General features: G+C 43.0%; 1 protein-coding gene and 1 long non-coding RNA gene across 3 annotated transcripts in view; both read left to right on the forward strand.

Annotated features, from left to right (window-relative positions):
• The window catches only part of LOC128350747 (uncharacterized), a 123,146-nt gene extending 101,506 nt beyond the window's left edge, over positions 1-21,640 (forward strand). Inside the window, exons 2-3 of the long non-coding RNA XR_008319436.1 lie at positions 18,159-18,224; positions 21,293-21,640. This is a non-coding gene — a long non-coding RNA (uncharacterized LOC128350747). The remainder of the gene's footprint in view (positions 1-18,158; positions 18,225-21,292) is intronic.
• The window catches only part of DIPK2B (divergent protein kinase domain 2B), a 370,971-nt gene that overhangs the window by 248,202 nt on the left and 97,709 nt on the right, over positions 1-25,060 (forward strand). The gene's annotated exons all lie outside the window — the stretch shown is intronic.

Consider the following 25,060-nt stretch of genomic DNA (forward strand, 5'->3'; position numbering starts at 1 on the left):
GCAGATGTTGAATGGAATGAAGTTGTGTTGTAACATAGAAACATAGGAAGCTGCCATATACCAAATCAGACCATTAGTCCTTGTAGCTCAGTGCTGTCTACCCAGACTGGCAGTGGCTTCTCCAGGATTACAGGCAGGAGTCTTTCTTGGCCCTATCTGGAGATGCCAGGGAGGGAACCTGGAACCTTAGGCATGCAAGCTTGCAGATGCTCTTCCCAGAGAGGCCCCATCACCTAAGGGGAACATCTTACCATGCTCACATGTAAACAAAACACTCCTTTTGTGGAATCTTTATGGATGCATTTGCTTCATGCAAAGTTTAACTGATAAACAATATCTGGAGTCAACAATGATCTCCTTCCCTGTGAAACTGGCTCGATTGGTGTGTGTTCCTTTCCTTTGTTCTATGTGGCTAATTCTGTGGGCTGGACTATCCTGGACTATCTGCTCTGGTATGGTGACAGCCATGGGGAACTTTGCTTGTTCCACTTGTTCACTTTTGGTGCTAGATTACTTAGGCTAATCTGTGAAGGGCTAATTTGCATAGGACACAAGGACTAATTTATAGAGGATACAAGGTGCCCTCAAATGACACCATGCATAGGGATATGTTCACAAAGAATGACAAGTTAACTTGGAACTATAGACTATTATTTTTATTTTGGTTTCATGGCCACTTCTTGTGAGGATTATTCTTAGGGAAAATAGAACAGTCTGTTACGCTGACAGTGTCAGCCACGAAAAAGAAAATGCACTTTTATAGGACAAGACAATGCTTTAGAAAACAATGCTTCAGAAGTAAATGTTTCAGCCAACACCACAAATGTTCACTTCGTCTCAGAAACTAATACTGATGAGAATAAATAACAGACACATTTTCACGGTTTTCAGCTGCAATGCAAATAGTCATCAAGAGGGCATGCAATGCAAAAATAAAAGTGAAGGTGAAACACTTTTTAAAGGATAAAATGTTAAGCTTCTGAAGCTCAATTGACTGGTGAAGGTATTATCAGCACGTTTTGGGTAACATTTACATGGACATTCCTCTATAGAAGTCTCACTGAAACTAGAAGACCAAATGGGTTTTTTCTGGATTCATATTTCCACATGCCTGGTACCTTCTCTATTATATATTCTCTGAGACCACAGAGCTTCTCTACTCGCTGCACCACTAGGGCTTCTTGTTTGAAGGGGGAACTTCAGACAGTTCAGGCTTGGATACCCACCACCACCACCACCACAGTAGAGAATCTCTCTAGTTCGAGGGACTATTTAGATAACTAGAAAGTCTTCTAGTGCTCCAGAATTAAGGGATTCTCAATCTGGTGCCAATCCTTATAAAGTCAAGGGCATAGTGAGGGTAAGTCAGCCAAGTAATACTGTGTACATGCAAGTTGTGCAAATATCACAGGGACAGCTCCAGAGGAGGCAAGGGAGGCCTCAGACAAGTAGCTTGCTCACCCAGCTGACTGGGTGACAAGTAGACAAGTAGCTTGCTCACCCCGTTTCTGTTCCATAAATTTAATATGTGAGACACAGCTTGCCCATCCATAAATTCACTTTTTCCCCTTCTGTGCCCCCCCCATCTTGTTTCTGGTGCTGCCACTGATACTATTTACACAAAAATATGCCCATTGGAAATAAATGACTTATTCTAGTGTAACGACATTGGCACAATTTTTGCATTTGTGCAGCTCATGTACATGCAACATTACGAGCTGATGTACCCTTGCATAATATCTCAGCCAAAGTTTGTAGCACTCCCACAACTTGGGCAATTTGCCACTGACAGAAAGCCAAGACTGTTCCTGCCTCTCTGCCCTTCTACTCCAGATACTTGCAGCCTTTCTTGTTGTTGGGGAGAAGGCTGGAAATTAGCAAACGAGATTAACAAGATGGGACTACATGGTATTTCAGCAAAGATTGACTGAGTTATGTATTTATTTATTTATTTATTTATTGTTAAATGTAGATACCGCCTTTCATTAAAACAATCCCAAGGCGGTTTACAGCAAAAATTTAAACACAAGATGGTAAAAAAAGGACACAATTAAAATATTAAGTGAAAAATATTAAACAAATCTGATTAAAAACATAAAACAAAAGTATAAAAGCAATACAGAATATAAAGAGCAGCAGCAGAGAATCAAATAAATGCCTGGGCAAAAAAGCCAAGATTTTACACTCTTTCTAAAAGCTGTGATGGAGACCAAGGAGCGAATAGCCACTGGGAGAGCATTCCAGACTCTGGGGGCAGCAACAACCTGTCCTGCGTGCATGACAACCGAGCCTCCCTCATTGTCGGCACCTGAAGCAGAGCCCCCTCAGATGACCTCGTCAAGTGGGCAGTAACCCTTGGGAGCAAGCGGTCCGTCAGGTATCCCAGGCCCAAACTGTTAAGGGCTTTAAGGTCAAAACCAGCACCTTGAATTGGACCTGGAAACAAACTGGTAGCCAGTTCAGCTCTTTCAAAATGGGTGTGATGTGCTCCCACCGGGCAGCTCCAGATAAAACCCTAGCTGCCGCATTTTGCACTAGCTGCAGTTTCCGGATATTCTTCAAGGGCAGCCCCACGTAGAACGTGTTACAGTAATCCAGCCGTGATGTGACTAAGGCATGGGTAACTGTGGCCAGATCTGCCTTCTCGAGAAAGGGACACAGCTGGAGCACTAGCCAAAGCCATGCAAAGGTACCCCTGGCCACTGCCTCCACCTGAGCTTCTAAAAGCAGAGCCGGGTCCAGTAATACCCCCAAGCTGCATACTTGCTCCTTCAAGGGGAGTGCAACACCATCCAGAACCGGTAAAATCTCCTCATCCCAATTGGCTCTCCTACTGACCAACATTATGTCTGTCTTGTCCGGATTCAATTTCAGTTTATTAGCCCACATCCATCCCATCACGGCCTCCAGCCCCCAATTCAGGACATCCACCGCCTCCCTAGGATCAGGTGACAAGGAGAGACAGAGCTGAGTATCATCTGCATATTGCTGACAACTCAGTCCAAGTCCCTGGATGACCTCCCCCAGCAGTTTCATGTAGATATTAAACAGCATGGGGGACAAGGCCGAACCCTGTGGGACCCCACAGGCCAATGGCCACGGAGCCAAGCAGTAGTCCCCCAGCACCACCTTCTGGATGCTCCCCTCAAGAAAGGAGCGGAACCACTGCAACACAGTACCTCCGCTTCCCATACTCGAGAGGTGGCCCAGAAGGATACCATGGTTGATGGTATCGAATGTTGCTGAGAGGTCCAGCAGAACCAACAGCCCGGGGTATCTGAGGGACCGCCTGCTCCCAAGGGTTGCTGCCCGCTTGACAAGGTCACCTGAGGGGGCTCTGCTCCGGGTGCCTACAATGAGGGAGGCTTGTCTGTCATGCACTCAGGACAGGGCCTTCTCTGTTGTTGCCCCCAGACTTTGGAATGCTCTCCCAGTGGCCATTCGCTCCTCAGACTCCATCACAGTTTTTAGAAAGCTTCTTAAATCTTGGCTTTTTACCCAGGCTTTTACATGACAATTTCTATGCTGCTTCTATGTGTTTTTATTCTTGTGTTTATGTGTTTTTATGTTTGTATTTTATAGTTTTTAAATTAGATATGTTTCATATTTTTAGCTTAATATTTTAATTGTCATTTTTATTGTATGTTTTTAACTTTTGTAAACCGCCCTGGGGTTGTTTTTAATGAAAGGCAGTATAGAAATTCAACAATCAATCAATCAATCAAATAAAATAAAAACAGGGACGCACTCCCCCTGTTTAGTTCCCGGCATAGGTCATCCCACTAGAGCGACCAAGGCAGTCTCAGTCCCATATCCGGGGTGGAAGCCAGATTGAAAAGGGTCCAGATAATCCGTATCATCCAAGACCCTCTGCAGCTGGGACGTCACCACACGTTCTATCACCTTGCCCCAAAAGGGCAGGTTAGAGACTGGTCTATAGTTGTTCGGGTTGGAGGAATCAAAGGAGGGCTTTTTTAATAATGGTCTTACCATCACCTCCTTGAGGCACAGTGGCATCTTGCCCTTCCTTAATGAGGCATTAATAATCACCTCCAACCATCTACCTGTATCCTCCCTGGTAGCTTTTATTAGCCATGAAGGGCAAGGGTCAAGAGCACACGATGTCGCCCGCACATTGCCCAGGATCTTGTCCACATCCCCAGGCTGCACCAACTGAAAAGAATCCAACACAATAGGACCAGATGGTACCAGAGGCACATCTGCTGGAACTGCCAAAACTCTAGAGTCCAAATCAGCATGGATGCGAGCGACTTTATCCGCAAAGTGATACGCAAACTGATCACACATTACCTGGGGGGATGTGTGGAGCAATGTTTTTACCACACGAAACAGCTCTGCCGGTCTGCACTGAGCAGATGCAACGGAGGCAGAGAAAAAACATTTCTTTGCCGCGCCCACCACAGAGTAGTCCCTAAAATGGGTTCTAGCCTGTGTTCGGTCGGATTCGTCACAACTCTTCCTCCAGCATCATTCCAGCCATCACCAAAGTTGTTTCATCGCCCTAAGCTCTGAGGAAAACCAAGGAGCTGAACGGGTTCCACCAAGCTGGAGCGGGGGTTTAGGAGCAAATGTATTCCCAAACTCACATTTTCTGAGGTAATTCATTTGGGCAATAATAGTAGACATCCAATAATGTCTACTTTGACTTATAGCTGTTCTCCAGGGTCTATTATCTGATCCTTTGTTAAACTGGAGAAACCAAGGACTGCACCCAGGGGCTTTTGCATGCAAAGTATAGCCTCTGCCACTGAGCTGTGGCTGATCCACAGAGCAGTTATTCTTCCTTTCTTGAATCAAATATCCATTCCAGAAGACATGCCTTGCAAGTAGCATTTGCAACCCCTGCAGAGTTAGGAAGCGGAGCTGCCAAGATTAGAGCTTGCCCTACCACGATGCCTGGGGGATTGCTCTGTCATGTCCTAACTACATGCCGGGCAGGCAGTGTATTAAGCACTGTGCACTCAGATGTGTTTAAATGCTTTCCCAATTCATTTGTGCTGGCAACTGTTACCTCAAGCAAGTGCAAAATTTATCTCATTTTGCAGTTGATGGCTCTAAAAAAAATATCCTTAGGCAAAAGTAAAATAAAATAAGCAATAAAGGATTGCTTTTCCTTCTGCCATCTGCACAACTACATTCCTAGACATTTCCATTGTGAACAAGAAAGGTTCTGCATGTGACAGAACAGATGCTGCTCCTTCAGTCAACGTGCACATTGATTTGTACTGAAGATGGTGGTCAGGTTGCTCTGAGGCTTGGTGCCACTGCACTTGGTGCCACTCTGAGGGTTGGTGCCACTGCAAGTGCACAAATCAAGGTTGCAGGGTTCACTCCTTGCCTGCCCCTGGCTTGTTCATGGCAATGGCAGATGGATGGCTGCAGACTGTACAGCGGCCTTATTTCAGATTATAGCACCTTCTGCTTCCTTATGCTGGAGGTGACAAGGTGGGAGAACAAAGGCGTTATAAATGCACAGAATCAGGGGACTAAAAAGAAGCCAGAACTGGCATAGGCTTCCTTGTTGTTCTTTCTTATTCATTCATTCATTCATTCGGTTTCTACACTGCCCTTCCAAAAATGGCTCATGGCAGTTTACGCAAAGAAATAACAAATAAATAAGATGGAACCCCAAAGGGCTCACAATCTAAAAAGAAACAAAAGATAGACACCAGCAACAGTCACTGGAGGTACTGTGCTGGGGCTGGATAGGGCAGGTTACTCTCGCCTTGCTAAATGAAGAGAATCACCATGTTAAAAGGTGCCTCTTTGCCAAGTTAGCAGGGTTTTAGTAAGGGGAATGGGAATGGGAATACATTTTGCAAGCTAAACAGATGTCAGCAGTGTGAGAAACTAATTTTAGTGAAATCCAGGTGGGCAATGAGTATTTACATAACTTAACTGAAAAGTAATTGATTTGGTGGGGAGGGAACTGAGTAGGAAATGATTTTACAGGGCTCCGTTGCCATTTTTGCTGTATTCATTTTGTGATCTCTGCCTTTTCAACTGTGGCCAGCCAAATGTTTCTGAGAAGTCTGAGGATAACAGCCCCCCCACCGCCATTGTTTTCTGCAGCATCTCGTATTCAGAGGTAAACTGTTTCTAAACATTTAGCTTCAGTGGGTGACAGAATGGGCTTCCCAGGAGAGGACTGGAGTAGATCCGGTAGGGGAAGCTTTGGAGAACTGGGTGGAGCCGATGGAAGGTGCAATAAGAGTGCTTTGGCGGCATGGGACCTGTACCACCACCACCACCCCCTTTTCTTTGAGACATCAACTAATCTGGCAGTGATACAATAAAGGAGGAACTAAAGGGGGACTACTGACATTAAAACTTCGGTGTAAAATTAGACTACATAATGGACTTATGCTGAAGACCATGAACCAGTTAATAAATGCACAGTCATTTATTCATTTGTTTATTCATTGAAACAGGAGGCAGCCTTGGCTTTTGCCAATGCATGCCTCTCCCAGTCCCAAAATCTCTTCTTCCCCACCCTCACTGTTAGTCAAGTGCAGAGTTTTGCTTGTTCCAACAAAGTGAGAGTCAGAAGGGTGTGTGGGCCAAGAAAATAGCTGGAAGAATGGGTGCATCCTCCTTCACGGGTACTGAGCTGTTAACACAACAGATGGGATCTCCACATGTTCCATCCTGGCAACTCGGCTTGCATCGTGTCTTACTTCATAATGCATTGCTGCTCCCACCCACTCATCCTGGCTCCAAACTTATCCCTGGGTGACACTATTTTCCAGACATTGTTTTCCCTCATGATGAACCAGTCTACAATGATCAACTCCTAAATGCATACATGCCAGTCCAAATAAAGGGCTTTAGCAGATAAGGACTACAGTCTTGTTTTAAAAATGGTATTGTCAAAATTTTGTCCAGCATCTACATTTTACAGCGGTTGGGAGATACACTCATTTTCAGAATATTCCTTGTCCTTCACTGAACTTTGATTAACTTCCTCTCAGAGTGCCAGTGGCTGGTGGCACTCGTGGAGGCACCACACTTGAGAGTACAGAGAGCCGAAAGATAGACCACCTCACACAAATGGCAGTTTGGGTACTTATTTCATTATCTACCAGTTGCGCTCTTTGGTAACCTAGTTGCTGTAAAGCTGAACTTTCCCCACCAAAATTGTCTTTCTAAAATGAGAGTGAAGTTCATTGACCATGCTCCAGCTGAGCATGATGTACTTTTTCAAAGAATCCAATAAGAAAAATGCACTCACACAAGGAAGGTCAAAAAGTTAAAAGGAAAGCAACATTAAAGAGAAGATATATGACTTTTCTATTTCCTTTAACTTTGTGTCAGAAGCTAAAGGCAATCTCTGAACAAGGGTATTTCAGATCCCATTTGATTGACATTTATTAGGAGAATTTGTCAGTAAGGCGGAAATAGTAGAAAACAGGAAACTGCTTTTCACTGTCAGGCAGATACTTTAAGCAGACTTTATCAGCACTAAGATCTGTGATATCATAATTTCTCATCCAGTTTTAGAAAACCTGTTGTAATGATAATTCAAGAGAAGGTATTACTATGATCTCAGAATAACTGGGTCTCAGCATGCTCATAATCTGCAATGTTTTCCAGTTTTTCACATGTAATGTGGCTTCCAAATGGTCTAAATTTCCGTGTGTGTGTGTATGTGTGTGTGTGTGTGTGTGTGTGTGTGTGACATAAGAACATAGGAAGCTGCCATATACTAAGACAGACCATTGGTCTATCTAGCTCAGTATTGTCTTCACAGACTGGCAGCAGTTTCTCCAAGGTTGCAGGCAGGAATCTCTCTCAGTCCTATCTTGGAGAAGCCAGGGAGGGAACTTGAAACCTGCTCTTCCCAGAGCAGCTCCATCCCCTGAAGGGAATATCTTCCAGTGCTCACACTAGTTTCCCATTCATATGCAGAGGCGTAACTAGGGAAAACGGCGCCCGGGACAAGCACTGAAATGGCGCCCCCCCGCGCCCCCCGCCCTCCCAACATATTACATTATACTTAGGTTTTTCCTCACAAGCGCCCGCCGCCGCCGCCAAGCCAGGCCACTGACTGGCCGCCAGGCGCCAGCAAAGCAATGGGGGGGGCGCGGGCGGCGCGGAAGGAACCGCTCGTGGGGGAGGGGGCACCGACGCGCTCCCTTGACTGCTGCAGCGCTGCTGCACTGAGCAGGAAACATTTGTATTAACAAAAAAAAATTAAAAAATTAAAAAAAAAATTTTTGTCATGGCGGTGCCCCCCACGTGACCAGAAAAGATGGCGCCCGGGGCACGTGCCCCCCATGCCCCCCCTATAGTTACACCTCTGTTCATATGCAACCAGGGCAGACCCTGCTTAGCTAAGGGGACAAGTCATGCTTGCTACCACAAGACCAGCTCTCCTCTGTGTGTGTGTGTTCATCTATTTGGATTTTCACTTGCTGAAAATTTTGGTAAATAGGAAGCATTCAAAAACATTTTCCTTTAGACAAAGGCCATGGATCAAATGAATGTGGATTTCAGTGCTGAAAGCCAGGCTTTGTGGCATTCTGTATTTATAAGCCCCATCTATCAGAACCAGTAATTTGTTATATGACGTAAAATTTGGCTTCTTTTGATTCTTGAAAAATTTTGTGACATTAATATTTGTAAGCCTGAATTTAAATTTAATTCTTAGTTTTAATTTCAGCTCCAAGAAAAACTATTGCTTCCACTCCCCAAAGGAACTACTACACTATTAAGAAGAATCCAATCTAGGATTTAAATTTTTGTTCCATAGTATATCAGTTTTCATTGGCTTTGGAGAAGTAGAAAATGCTAATGCTTTGCAAGTTTGGAGATTCATTACTTAAGATATTTAAGACTGAGAACAGACAATATATTTCTATGGAGCAATAAAAGTGTCAGCAAATTGTGAAACTGACTGGATCATTTCACAAATAGCTTCTGATATAGTCCATTTTTACTGCTAAGATATACAGTACTTCTTAAAAAGGGAAATGTGACTGAATTATGGGTCATTGGTGAGAAGTTTTGTGTTTTCTTTTTAAAGAGGTGTATTGAGGCCTCATTTGGATATGTGGAGAAACACAGACTGTCACATACTGGGTGGAAAATAGAAAACATGGTGGTGTGAAGAAGTTTTGAACCTTTTCCAGACTTAGAGCAGGAGCAGAAAAGGAGTTTGTTGCTCCTCCAAATCACTACCACTGTGCACCAACAAATGCCACACCAAAACACATACACCATCTCTTGGAGCAGTACTGGGCACAAAGCTCTGAATTTTCAGAGCACAACTAGAAGTGCTGCACAAATCTGCATAGTCAGCTTCATCAGAGCCTATGTCAGGGTGAGAAAAATGAATGTGACTATCATAGGCAGTATAGCTGAAAAATGGAAGTGATTCTTGAATTTCAGATTGTAAGGAGCATAATTCCCGCCCTCCCCCCACCCCCGCCCAGATTTTATTTGTGGCTAAAATTGTTCAGGAAGCCTATAAAGTTTTGCCCTTCCTACTGCATATTATAACAGCAAGCTTTGTGGTAGTTTGAAATTTAACAAATTTATTGTGGCATAAGCTATCTTGGAGTACCTTAGGCAGATACATGGGAATAGAAAAAGAAAGCAAGAAAGGCAAATGGTGCCAGATTAGCTTTTTTAAAAAAACAACTCTTTACTCTCTTGCATAGAAGCTTTATGGACACAACTGTGCAACTACATTATGCTGCACTTTGTACCAGACCCTACCAGACCTGTACATCCAGACTATGTACTAGGTCTGGTACACCTATGTACCAGACCTACGTACATCCAGCATTCACCTAGAATACACCACACAAGGCAGGACCTTTCACAACCACATTTATACTTATCATTGAACAAGGATTCACACCTGAAGGCTTTATAATAAGGATTCCTAAAACTGCAGTGCTCACTCAACAAAGTGGAAAGATATATACCCAGCACCACAAGATAAAATGACGAGACAGAATGCTTTATCACCTGCAGCTCCTAGCGAAAAGCACCCCAGTGTGCGATCAGTGCTGTACAGCCCATGCTGGACAATAACGCATCTCTCTCACAGGCCTTGGTTGGTAGGCTTGTCCTTGCTTACAGACAGCCTCCTAATCTCAAAAGGCTAATTGCTGCCAACAAACGACATAACAAAGACAGAGATTCAAAGATCAGACAGTGTTAACTGGGCAATTTTGTTGTAAAGTGCCCAGAGACCTGCGTTTGGGGCAGTTAAAAAAACATGTTAAATAAATAAAATAAAATAAAATAAAATAAAATAAAATAAAATAAAATAAAACTGCCCCAATATCCACTGACAACACCACTGCAGGTCCAAATAATGTCAGCTATACTATCATGGACTCATTCACTTGCTCATCATCCAACGGGATCTGTCAACAGTGCCCTTCTGTTGTCCAGATAGGGAAAAGGTTGGTCTCTAATATGCAAAGTAATGTGAGAGCCAGCGTGGTGTAGTGGTTAGAGTGCTGGACTAGGACTGGGGAGACCCACGTTCAAATTCCCATTCAGCCATAAAACTAGCTGGGTGACTCTGGGCCAGTCACTTCTCTCTCAGCCTAACCTACTTCACAGGGTTGTTGTGAAAGAGAAACTCAAGTATGTAGTACACTGCTCTGGGCTCCTTGGAGGAAGAGCGGGATATAAATGTAATAATAATAATAATAGTCACACAACCTTGACATTAGGAATTGCAACTTTCAAAAACACAGTGAGTGGGAGAACATTTTAATCTGCTACAGACCTGAAAGTGGCAATTCTTCAGTGGAAGAAACTCAAGGAAAGACTAGAGCATGAAACAGCTGAATTACACTTTATAATGGTATTTGATTCTATTGTCTTGAGTCTGGATAAAGACCAATTATTTCTATCATGTTACAGAGTTAACAGACTTAGCACTGAGAGGAGGATGTTATCATCAATTATTGCTGTTGTGAATTGTCACTATACTTATCTTATCTGCTTGGAAGCTTTTTATAGAATTGTCACAGGTGATCCCTCCTGCATTTCCTGGCCATTTGACTCTGCTCTCTTCAATGCTTTTTCTTCTTCTTCCCTATACTCATGTAATATCTACTTGCCTACTAAGAATTACACTTCATATATCTGATTAAGTGGACTATAGTCCATTAAAGCTTATGCTACAATAAATTTGTTAGTTTTTAAGGTGTCACAAAACTCTTTGTTGTTTTAGGGACTAATAAAGCTGTCTCTTTTGAAGTTATATAAAATAAATTATTCACACATCATGATGGTCTCATTACTATACCCAGCTGGGAGGCTGTGGAAGTCCTTAATCAGTATTTGAAATATGTGATGGGCTGGATGAAGGTGAACAAGCTGAAATTACATCCAGGCAAGACGTCCTAGTCAGGAGACCCACCAATCTGGGATTGTTTGTTTGTACTTAATCTTGCATTTCCCTTGAAAGAGCAGGTTTACGGTTTCGGAGTGCTCCTGGACCCAGCTTTAGTCCTGAATGTCCAGGCGTTGGCTGTGGCCAGCTTCAGCTGGTGTACCCGCTGTGCCCATTTGCCATTTCTGATGCAGATGGACCTGGCTACAATTGGCCAAGCTCTTGTCACTTCTCATCTTGACTTCTGATCACTTCATGTTGCTATTGTACCAGTTGCATTGGCTAATCTTTTAATGATATCGTTTATCATTATCAAACCGGTTTTAGCCTGGCTTTTAATGATATCTAGTTTAATTTTAATTTTAAAATCTACTTTTAAATGTTTTTTTTATTTTAATTGTTATGTGTATGTTTTTAATTTTAATGTAAACTGCCCTGAGCAACTTTAAAAGGGTGGTATATGAATGAATGAATGAATGAATGAATGAATGAAACAATCATGAATGAATGAGTGAATGAATGAGTGAATGAATGAAACAAGATAGACACACAAATCCATCTTGAGTGTCCCTTCACTTTCTGAGGCTCAGTTGGTAGGAATGCTGGTTTTTATTGGTTTTTATTGAGTGCTGGTTTTTATTGGTTTCTCCCTTTTAATTTTTTTTATGCTGCCTTATGACGGTTGGTTTTAATATTGCTGCCCCTGTTCTGCTTTTATTGTGTTTTTCTGTTGTATTCTTTAAATTTTTGTTAGCTACCTTGAGTATGCTGGGGAAAGTGGAGTACACATTTCTAATTGTTCTAATTTCTTAAATTGTTGTAATGTTTTAAACTTTTTGTTTTTGTTCTAATATTTTACTTTCTGTTTTTATTTTGAAAACTGCCCAGAGATGTAAGTCTTGGGCGGTATAAAAATATGTTAAATAAATATGTTAAATAAATAAATATGAATAAATATATGAATATATATATATATATATATATATATATATATATATATATATATATAATACATAGGATTTGGCTGTTATAAAATACTTCCCAATTTTAGATACTGTATATAAAATGAGGGAGGGATAGAAACAACTATGAAGCACAAATAGAGTTTTACAAGGTTTAAAAAGTTGAGATTAGGAAGCTAATTGGCATATGAATCTGCCTTTGTTTATCAGATCTTTGGTCCCTCTAGATCAGATTTATCAGATTTATCGGATCTTTGGTCCCAAAGAGGGATCTTTGGTCCCTCTATTGTTTTTTCTGAGTGGCAGCAGGTCTTCAGGTAGCGGCAGCAGGTCTTCAGGTTGCACGTCACCTGCTACCTGATCCTTTTTGAATATGCCACGGTCCTTCTGCATGCAATGCAATCTGGGACCTTCTGCATACAAAGCATGTACCCTGGCACTGAGCTATGGTCCTTCCCCAGAGGAAATCATATTGGCCAGTCAGAGGTGCACTAACCCCCAGACCTTGGGGACCCGGTCCGGTCCTCCAAATAGCTGGGGACTGGTGGCCTCTGGCAGCCACCCTGCACCCACCCTGCCAAAGCTCCGCTTTTTAAAAAGAACCTCTTACCGCAGCTGAGGGGTGGCTGTGGGGACAGGGGGAGCAGAGTAGTCCTTCTCCCTTTCCCCCTCTCCCCCAGCAGCAGTGGGGTGAGAGCAGGAGTGATGCTGCACCCATCCATTCGGGCCAGCATCTTTAAGAAAATGTGAGGTGAGCCTGCGCAGAGGAGATTCTCACAAGCCCATGACGTCACGGGCTTGCGATGAGCTCTCAACTCATCCTTGCAGTTGCTTAAAGATGCTGGCCCAAACGGATGGGCTCAGTGCCACCACCGCCAGGGGAGGGGGAGAATGGAGAAGGACTGCTCTGCTCCCCCCGCCTAGCAACCCATAGGTTGCGGTAAGAGGTTTTTGGTGATTTTTTTGGTTAAGTGAAGCTTTGGCAGGGTGGGCCGCCCAAAGGAGGTTTGGGGGGCCCTCGCACAGGAGGCAGACTCATGACTGGGCAGTCTGGGCACCCAATTTACCTTGGTGCAGTGACTGAGTGGCCAGTGACTGAGGGATATACATTGGCAAGTGGATAGCAAGGCCCTTCCTCATCCATGTTATACTATTTGCATTAGATGCAATGACTTGTGTCTGGGTATGCAATGCAACGTAGATGCAATCCCGTATTTGACCTCAAGGCACACGGTTCCTGTTCCCACAAAAGCATCTCCCTATGGAAGGAAGGCAGCTTTTGTATGCTGGTCTTCCTAGCTGGATCAGAGAGGCTGTGTCTCTTTCTCTTCGGTTCTGAACACATACTGTTTTAGGTGGACTGGGAAATTACACAGGACAAATATAGCTTTTGTAGTCTTCAGTTTTTCATTTTTATAGTTCTCAATTTTGAGCTTTTAACTTAACTTTTAATTTGAAACTTAATTATGATTGTGGTTTTAGCCTGGGCTTTTAACTTGTTTACTTAATTTGGTTAATATTATTAGTTTTATTTTACATTGTATCTATTTTATTGTTGTGAGCCACCCTGAGCAGTAGTGAACTGGAAGGGCAGAGTATAAATATTTTAAATAAATAAATAAGATAAATAGCTAGGTAGAAAATGGAATAAAAAGTGGATTACTTTGTACTAGTAACTTGAAACAGTTTGAATAATTTACTGTAGAGTACTCAGCTTAGAATAAACCTGAAAAACAAAGGCATATTGGTATAGAGAGAGAGAGAGAGAGAGAGAGCGTACACGCAAATGGGGCTGTATATGTATAATTCTTTTGAAGATACTGAAACAATGCCAATCACCCATTTTGAGGGAAAGTTGAGGGCAGGACAGGGAGTTAGTCCAGTCTACACCCTCACTCTCCATCTCAAATAGCCAATCAGCAGGACCAAAAAGTTTTGTTTAAAGGGCTATGTGTGCACAGCCCTGCCTGTTGCAAGGAACAGGAGATCACACGTTATTATCAATTTCCTCACATAGTTCTGCACCCAGTGACAGGTAGAGATTAAAGAGTCTCCTTGCATTTATGTATGGCTGGACTGCGGCAATTGGGGACAGCAAATGAATTAAGTCAAAGAAAGTAAAAGGATGAATCTTGTGACATCATTGAAAAATATAACTTTTAGTTTAATTTTTTAATAAGAAACAAGATACTGATTTGCTTCTGATCAATATATTTTGAGAAAATGACCAATTGGCATGATCTTATGGAACCTTTTAGTGTGTGGTGTAATCTAGATAATTAAAGGAAAATTATAAGGAAATATCTTAACACTCTTCTTTAGTATAAATAGGCACATAATTCTGTTTGAGCTTAATGGGGGGAAGATTTCTCCTGCACTTCACATGTTTATGCCAATTTTCAATTCAAACCGCTTCTGTGCAGTTATTTAAAAGGTTTTCTATACATTCAAATGTATTTTCAATCATCTGACACATGAGATTATGAGTAAAGCAGGAAGAAGCACTCTGACCTTTGTGTAAGTTAAGCCTATGTAAGTCATAGGATAATAGTACACTGTATACTTTGCCATGGACGGGAAACCGTGTGGCATAAATCCATCCCTTTTATGCTTCATAATCCTCACTAGAGATGTTTAGCACTTTAAGGGCCACAGCTCCACCTGTTGACTGTCCTAACCCTCTCTCTTGCTTAACGCTTTGCAGAAAGTTAATATCTCCTGTAAAGCTGTGCATAGAGTTATATAAAATACATTACATGTGCATCTATAGTATGAGAAAATCAGTGTCGTGAATATAAAGTCCTGTTTCAAAGAAAAGTCGACATTATGAGTATTTTATCCCTAAACATCTAGTTCTTGCAGGAACAGAGTGCCCATAACTGGTTGTAAATCCTTCCCATATCCCTGCACCCACAGTATTGGGGGATTGCTGCAGACTAAACCCCATAGTGCTAAATTGGGATACAATGCACCATCTAGTGCTAAATTTGGACACAATGCACTGGGGACAAAGAACAAAGACTCTTGTGGCATCTAAAAATCTGCCAAATTGATTGTAGCATGAGCTTTCATAGCTTAGGTCATCTGGAAAACTTAGTAGACTTATACACATTAGAAGGGGGAAAATACATAAATTATTCCATAAATGATACTGTCTGACCATTTTCCCAATGGCAGAAGCAGCACAGCAATGACGACACACAGCTTTGGAAGCATGGAGCAGCCTTCGCCTTCAGAAGCTGTGTGGATGAGTGTTTGGATGTCTCAGGAGCCACAAACATGCATCTCTTTTGGCTGAGTAGCTAGCTGAGAAGCATGTCAGCAATTATTTGTGAATTCTGTATCCTTTACCATCAGGACTATTGATAATCTCCTCATTTGAAAGGACTGTGTACAAAACACATAAGGGGAACAAAAAACCTTTCAAGGTGAAGAAATCCATCCCAATCAACTAAAATGAACTTATCTCAATGAACTAAAACCCACTACACAGTCTTCAATATAAAGGTTTGGGCCCAGGATAGCTAAAGAACTGCCTGTTCCCAAAGGTTTCTGCCTGCCTGACCAGATCATCATGTGCTGATGGTGAGAGAGACTCCATTGCCATGCATATGGGCCAGGGCCATCTCAGTCATTGCCCCCAGGCTTTGGGATGCTCTCCCATTCCACTCCTCAGCCTCCATAATGATTTTTAGAAAGCAAGTGAAAATGTGGCTTTTTACCCAGGCTTTTAGATAAGTGTTATTTTCTTTGTTGCTGCTGCACTGTATGTTGTTGTGTATTAGTGTTTTATTAGGTATATATTTTTTGACTTTAATAGATTGGCATTTTATCTAATAGTTGTATTGTTTTGATTGTAAAACAATGTATTGTAATATTAAATCTAAAAGTTGTATTTTTAATTATTTAATACATATGTATTGTTTTAAATATACTGTAAATCACCTTGGGATTATTTTAATGTAAGGTAGTATATAATCTGACAGACAGACAAATAAACAAATAAATGGCACAGTTAGCAGAACTGAATCAAGTTCTGACTCAATGAACCCTGATCAATCAAGGTTCTGGATTGTGTCTATGTATTCACTGTTGCATTTGTGTAGAATGGAGTTCTGTGGTGGGGCAACTTGGAAGTGGGGCCAGCTGGTACTCTCCTGCTCCCCCTCCATGTGTTGAGTTTATGCATGGAGCCAATGTGAATATATAAGGTTATGGTAAAGGAATTCATAAGCAAGACCAATAGAGCAGGTTTTATGACACAGTTTTCAGATATCAATAAGGCATGCAGACATTTCAATATAGATTTAAAACTGAGAATAAAAATAGTTATCTAATGGTTATGCATTTTACTTATTGACTGTTAATTGGTAATGCATGGATTATATCTTTGGTGCTGCTTCCCTCTGTATTATCAAATACATTTTTTCATGGGAATAGATTATCCATTATGATTTGGCTTTCTGATAATTAAAGCAAAAAAGGTTATAAAATTCCATTTTTATTCACTGCTGTGCAGTTCTGTTCTAAGGACAGCAGGTCATTTTCACAATATATTTATGCCTCTTGCTGAAATGTTTTAGGAAAGAATAAATCATCCGAGTTAGGATGAAAAAGAACAATGTATAACTTCAATATAGTGATAATATATCACTAAGAAGGTTGCAACATGAATCAATTTTCTCTCCCAAGAACTCTGTATGGTAAGAGCCAGAGAAATTGTTCTTCCTCTGCATCTTTTCACTAAGACAGAGAATTGAAGAGGGTGGGTTCCAACTTCAAAAGAACTCCTTTATAATTTTATTGATGCCAAAAAAACCCTACATATACAAGCTCTGAAAGGCTGGAAATTATAATTTTATTCACAAATATTCTAAATGAATTAAGTGAAGAAATGGCTTGTATGAACTGTTTGTGAACTGCTTAAAGCCTTTGGAGTCAGGTGGTATAAAATAAAATAAAATAAAATAAAATAAAATAAAATAAAATAAAATAAAATAAAATAAAAATAATTGTAGTTCCAACTACAAACAGACAAACATCTGACACACAATACACCAGATATAACTGTAGTCAAGAAGAAAGAAAAACAAGTTAAAATAATAATAGTAATATCAGGTGATAGAATAGAAGAAAAAGAAATAGAAAAAATAACAAAATACAAAGATCTACAAATTGAAATTGAAAGGCTGTGGCAGAAGAAGACCAAAATAATCCCAGTGGTCATTGGCGCCCTAGGTGCAATTCCAAAAGACCTTGAAGAGCACCTCAACACCATAGGGGCCACAGAAATCACCACCAGCCAATTACAAAAAGCAACCTTACTGGGAACAGCCTATATTATGCTATGATATCTATAATAATAAAAGCAACAACAATGATAATAAAATTCAGCCATCCCAGGTCCTTGGGAAGGACTCAATGTTTGGATAAAACAAACCAGTCAATAACACCTGTCTGACTGTGTAAACAACAACAATAATAATAAATAATGGCTCCCTGTCCCCAATGGGCTCACAATCTAAAAAAGAAACGTAAGATAGACACCAGCAAGAGCCACTGGATGAGTGCAGTGCTGGGGATGGATGGGGCTAGCTGCTCTCCCCCTGCTCAACAAAGAGAATCACCAATTTAAAAAGGTGACTCTTTGCTCAGTTAGTAGGTTTCAACACTCACACACCCAGGTATGAACCCCCACCCCTGAAGCTGACTTTTGTCCTCTAAAATGTGTGAAAAGAGGATGCTGTTCTTCTGACTGCTGCTCTTTTGCTTATCTCTTAATAAAGCTTTTCTGTTTGTTCTTCAACCTGCAGTGGTTTCCCTTCATAGCACCCCTGCAGTGCATCTCCATCTTCCAAAGAGAAGGATGGTCCTGGGAGGTGAGTAGTCAGCACTCCATTGTGGGTGGAATTGAGTCAGACTTGCCCATCTCTCCATTTGAGTTCCCAGGGCGTGCCATGGAAGAAATAAAAGAAGGAGAAGTAAAGCTGTGAATGGCTTCCCAAGGGGTTTGGAGGGGGGTAAACAAAGGGGGGAAATGTGCCCATCCAACATTTATGCCCTCCACCTTCCCTCCAGCAACAACCCTCGGGTATCAGCGGTGTGCAAGATAGGTGGATGGGCAAACCTTCCCACCCACCCTGATGCCCTGAGGGTCCTGCATGTGCAATTCAGACTACTACGAGGGTGTGCGCCATCACACATCCTCCCTCATGGCAAGAGAGGAATGTTTTTGCCATGGTGGGAACAGCACCCATCATTGCGGTCAACACCGCCATGTGGACAGTCCTCCGTGCCATGGAGGAGGAAGCCACACACACAGTCCATCCGTGGGGAGACATCTTCAGGGCCCTGAAGGGCTTGGGGCCCATGGTATGGCCACGGCCCGTGTGCAAACTGCAAGGTTCCTCAGGTTCTCCATGAGATGCAAGGGTCCGATTGTGCATTTAAGGGCAGCCATCAAAGCTGGCCAAAGACAGATGGGGTCCCTCTCTTTCACCATCCAGGCCCTTGATGAACAGTGGTCCAAGGAAAGGAGGAGGTGGGAGCTGCCCAGCTATGACAGCACATGGAGATAGATGGAGAACACAGATGAGTGGGAGGACAATCACTTTCACAATAGCTTCAGGATGTCCAGGGTGACCTTTAACTACCTTGTGAAAAAAAGGGAGCCCTATCTCCGCTGGCAGGACACGGTGATGTGCTGGACGATCTATGTGTGCAGGAGGGTTGTCATTAGGCTTGTGCATTTCGATTCGGGTACAAAACATTTTGTGGCCAAAAATGGCAGTTTTGGAGGTTTTGTAACCAAAACAAAATCAAGAATTAAAAAACAGATTTTTGTTTCCAAATGGAAATGACTGTGTTTCGGACATAATGCTTTGTTCTTCAGAAAAGCATTGCAATTGAAATTGACTTCTCTGACTCTCTCCACTCCAGTTGAGGCACTGAGTGATTAGAAGAAGATAAGATATGCAAAAATCAGTTCAGCATGAATGGTTGAGTTAAGTATGTGTTGTATTCAGTGTGATTGAAATGCTAATTGACCTTGCAAAGGGATTTGGAAGACAGCATTTTGAGACAGAAATACCCAAATATCTTTGGGAGCTCAATGCAATTCCAAAGCTCTTGCTAAAAGACATGGTATAAATTGTGTGGAGAAGCTTTTCAAGAAGCTGGTTAGGAAAGTTCTGAAATTACACAGGGTTTTCTTTCCAAAGGTTTAGAAAGAATCTCTCGACTTGTTCAGGGGTCTTTTGAAGAGCTATTTTGTTTTTCTTCTGATTTTTATGAGTTATAGTGGTGTCTAAGTTTTGTTGCCCAAGTTGAGCAGTCTAATGTAATTTAGGCCACAATTTAATTTGGTGGGATATGATGTCTAAGCCAGTGGTTCACAACTTTTGCCATTGCAGGGACAAGTCATCCACATGGGACTACAGGAGACATAAGGAGGGGGGTGGGGAATACCCTGTCAATCTATTGACATCCCCAGGAATCTTAGTTGCTTCTATCTTTCTTGTAACCATGATCCATGGTTTTGCACTTTCCTAAATGCAGTGATGATAAATCTCAACAATTCTGAACAGTAGGCTGATTTGTTTGGGCTACGGCTCACTCCACTTCAGTTAAATGAACATTTGAAGCTGTTCCATAGTACCAAGGCCGTTCATTGGTCTATCTTGCTATCTCAAATGACCTGTCGTCACTGTTCCATGGGGAAGGAGTGTTTTTATTGAAAGATTGCTTGAATCCACAAATGGGTTGTGCTGCTGTCCCACCTGCCGCAAAATTCTCAAATAACTGTGCCAAAAAATTAAGTGTCGTTGTTGTTCATCATTCTGTTCACTCTTTCAAATTGTTTATGTGGGGCTTCAGGGGCAAAACAGTGGGTTGGGTGGCAGTGCCCCAAGGGTGGTGCACCCAGATTCCAAATAGGGCAAAGGGCTGATTTCTTAGGCATTTTTTAGGTTTACGCGTCTTTAAGATTTTTCCCCATAGGGAATAATGGAGGTTTCAGCAGCCCCATAACTCCACCTGGGGAACACTGGGATGGCCCGAAGCGAGTGGTGGTGTAGTGCACAGAGGGTGCCAACCACCCCCTGGATTGCTATCCTATTGGGGTACTGGGCTTAGTTGTTTCTGAGGTGTTGAGTTTAGATTCTCTGGTAGCAAATGAGATTTTTAATGAAAAACCATGAATCCACTCTCATATGCTACCAGATAATCTACTCTCAGAACACCTCTAAAACAACAAAACCCTGTACTTCATGGGTTGGCAACCCATGTGGGTGGTTGGCACCCTATGTGCACTACACCGCTACTTGCTCTGGGACACCCCAGTGCCCCTCAAGTGGAATTATGAGACTGCAGAAGCCTCCATTATACCCTACGAGGGAAATCTGAAAGACACGTAACTTCATTAATTCTTTAAAAATCAGCCCTTTGCCAAATTCCTCTGAAAAAAATTGTGGTAGCTTCCTTGTACCAACTGGGCACTACCACCAACCACACTCCACTCTGGGCTACCCCTCCCCCCCGTTCAGGTGAAGCTATACTTTTCCTGAAACCTCCATCATACCCTATGGGGAAAATCTGAAAGATGTGCAAACTTCAAAAATTCACCAAAAATCAGCAGTTTGTCCAATTCCTTTGAAATTTTTGTGGTAGCTTCCACTCATTGGACACTATAACCCACACCCACTCTTTTGACCATGTGACCCAATTTTTAAATCTGAATTAATTCAGATTCGGATTCAGATTAATTCGGATACAAAACAAAACTGGGGTGATTCGGAAGGCTTAATTTCGGACAAAATACAAAATGGGGTTGATTCAGATTTGATACAAATCAAAACAGAAAAAATACAAAATGCGCAACCCTTGTTGCCGTAGCCATTTACAAGCTGGTCTTCAATTCCAACTACCTGACCCTCAGCAACTTGTTTAGTCAGCAGATGCATCGTCTGTGAGATAGTCAGGGAAGTGGTGAACCTGCTGTTGGAGCTCTTCATGGATGATGTGATTCATGTGGGTGACCCGAAGGAGGTGATGGCAGGCTTCAAGGAGAAGGAGTTCCTGGGCATCGTGGGCTGTATCAACAGGACTCACATTGAAATTTTGGTCCCCTCAGTCAGCAGGACCAGTACTTCGGGTGGAAGAACTACTACACTCTGACCCTGCAACGTGTAGTGGACTCCATGGGATGTTTCATGGACATCTATGCGAGGGTGTCAGGCTGAAGCCATGACACTGCCATTTTCTGGACCTCCCCTCTCACCTCTATGCTCTGCACTGGCACCTGGGTCAATGTCCCACCCTCCAGGTGGGCGGAAGAATGATCAAGCTGGTGGTATTTGGGGACCAGGGGTACAGCCTGCAGGAGTGGATGGTCACCCTGTACCATGCACCCAGGAATGCCATGGAGAAGCACTTCAACCACCAGCACAGCAGCATCAGAATGGTGGTGAAGAGGGCATTTAGGAGGCTGAAGGCTTGCTGGCGCACACTCTACAGGTATGGCTTGCTGGATGTGGAGGAGGATGTGGTGTCTAACCTGCTTGTGGCCTGCTGCATCCACCATCTGTAAGATGAGGGGAGATGTCCTGCTTGAGGAGCCCATGGACCTTGCCTCACATCTAGAGGGCAAGGAGGGAGGCAGAGGAGATGGTAGGTCAGCAGCGGCAGCACTGCAACCTCTGAGGATTGCTAGCGGTACAAGGGCATCGCGGGCTGTGAAAGCAGCCTTTGCAAGACGCGCCTGGGAACATCTCTACCTAGAACATCTGCGAAGCAGGCAGCTGCATGGTGCTGGAAGGGCTCACCACCCACTGAAGGGTTATCGGGGCAATTGCCCAGACCTGCACTAGCAGGTTGGGTTGGAGCTCATGGGAGCCCTGCCAGTTTGCTGTGTTCAAATAAAGTCCTTTCTTTTTCAAAGCTCTGTGTTCCTTCCTAATGGAAATGTTCCCCACTCACACCCGGCCAGTGGCATGGAGGGCAGGGAGCAGGTGGAGGGCAGGTGGGGAGGGCAGGGAGCAACTTTGGGGTAGGGGTGGGGAAGTAAGGGGTGTGGAATGTCTATACATGGGACTCCCCCTTGCTTGTGCCGTGGGAGTCCCAGAAAGGTTTGTGTAGCTGGGAACTCACCTACATGTCCCTCTATAGGAAGGCGGAGAGGGCAGCGGCTGCACTGGGAGTGTTAGATGGGGAAGGAGGGCACCCCAGGCTCAAACTTTAAATATTACTGATCTCCAACAGCAACTCAAGACTGGGCCTTCTCTGTGGCTGCCCTGGGGATTTGGAATATGCTCCCTGCCAAAATAAGAGCATCAACGTCTCTGCTTGCTTTTAGGAAGATCCTCAAGACACGTCTGTTTTCTCAGGATTCTGACTGAAATTAATTTTAAACTCTTTGTTTTTATCAATTAAATATTTTATTCTATGCATTTTTAAATTGTTTTTACTGTGTTTTATATTTGTTGTGTTTTAAATTGTGTACACTGCCTAGAGGTGCATATGTCAGGCGGTATAGAAAATGATACATAAATCCAGACATTTTCTCTTGCTTCAAGTATTTTTAAAAAAAATCATTTGTTTATTTCTGTGGCAATAATGGATACACCAGAAAGGTTGTTTGGTAACTGGTTGTTGTAATTTTTGTGTCAACGTGTGTGTGTGTACACACACACATACAACAAGTTGGTTTCATCAGACCTATTTTAACAGATGAGAAGCCACAGGATGAATTGCAGACTGAACAGATGTAGAATCATTGAATTTTGATAATCTAGTCAACATATTATACATAACTTATAAACAAAAGTTGACAGAATCAAATAGGTGCTTGTTACATACATACATACATACATACATACATACATACGTGGCTTACATACTGTGCAGTGTGACACTGACAGTGAACTATCCCATCTTCACTGCTGCACGGCTTTAAAACACACACCTGCGCTGCTTGGGAATAATGGAATAAGCATTGCACCGTGAGGAGCAAAATACCTGCTAACAGCAAAGAGCCACCTTTTTAAAGGGGGAGAACAACTGGCCCTATCCATCCCCAGCACAGCATCCTCCAGTGACTGTTGCTGGGGTCTATCTTATACTTCTTTTTTTAGATTGTGAGCCCTTTGGGGACAGGAAGTTATTGTACTTATTTATATGGTTGTAAACTGCTTTGAGAACTTCTGTTGAAAAGTGGTATATAAATATTTGTCGTATTCATACCCTTCCTCTGCAAACAGCATGGAAGTGTGCTTTAAAGCTGTGCAGCCATGAGGATGGGAACTCTCACTGTCAGCACCACACTGCACAGTATGCAAACCACGAACTGCAAGTTCTCTCAAGACTATTGCAGCCAATTGTGTGTGTATTTGACTGAACTCTATTGCTGTGAACTCTAATGCAGCTCATGCACAGGGAATGGCTTCTGTATAGTTTTGAAAGTATTCACTGAATATTATCTATACACACACGTTTCAGAAGACTTTAGAGAAGGATGTTGTGCATATAGTAGAGCCAGCTATGGCTCTGCTGAACGCTGGATCTCCATTTTGATTCAGAGGAATTTTTGCTTTGAAAGTTTCCTTGGTAACATCACATACCAGTACTCATAGTTCTCATTGAAGTTTTTTTCTGAGTGCTGATGCGCATGAAGAAGGTAGTGGTGATGATGACAGCAGCCTCAGATGCCTCCACCCACGGTGAAGCCGTCCTCTTCCCCCTCCTCAGTAATAGCAGAACTCATCATCAGTTATTTCTTTCTTTATTAGTTGCCTTTTTATACTGCCTTTCTGCCCTGACAAAGGCACCCAAAAAAGTTTACAATATTAAAGAACAAAGAAATTACATAGATTAAAAGCTTTGTCATCTCAGGCTGTTGTTTTTTCCAGGAGCTGAGGACAAGAACTCAATGGCCTGGGTGCCTCCTTTCTTGCCTTCCTCTTAGGGCGCCCTCAGCAGTGTAGGGAGGCCAGCTGCAGCCCCGGTTCAGCCCACCGCCAATGGGTCTCCTAGCCACGCCCCCTGCATCAGATGTCAGCATCTGACATCAGACACAGTGGGTGTGGTTTTACTTGCAAACTGGGCTGTGTGCCCCATTGGCGAGCAAATATTCCGGCCAGCTCCACATTTGTAGTGCAGCCGGAGTGGCTTTCCAAGGAGGGAGAGCCACTCCTGGCCACACTGTGAATGTAGCAGTGTAGCAAAACCATGCCCACTGTGTCTGACGTCAGGCACAGGAGGCAGGGCTGGGGTGCGAGGCACGGGCCCTGAGAGCAGCGGCCCAGGTCCTTTGAACCCGTTCGCAATATGGTGGCTCTGCCCCTGGCACACTGGTCTTTCAGTACTCCTGGGAAGGTGGGGGAGGGGCTGCCCCAACAGTCCTCACAGGCCAGAGCTGGTCTCTGTGGGAGCTGCTGTTATGGTCTCCCCTGGTCTGGGCGCCTGCTGACTTGCCTTGAAACTACATTTTCTTATTCTATATATGTGACTCAGCTAGAAGCTCTTCCACGATGAAAGGGTTGGCCCCTTCATAGCAGACCCATGGCCCCATACCCAATTTGGCCCATGTGTGGTACTGACCCTGAGATAGGGCTAGTTCAGTGAAGAGGAAAATAGCAGGGTGGGGGGGAGCATTGAAAAAAAAATTGTTCACCAGTACTGAGAGGAAGACAAGAATGGAGCATCTTAAGAAAAAGCAGAG

This window comes from Hemicordylus capensis, chromosome 3, assembly GCF_027244095.1.
Source record: "Hemicordylus capensis ecotype Gifberg chromosome 3, rHemCap1.1.pri, whole genome shotgun sequence".
NCBI lineage: Eukaryota > Metazoa > Chordata > Lepidosauria > Squamata > Cordylidae > Hemicordylus > Hemicordylus capensis.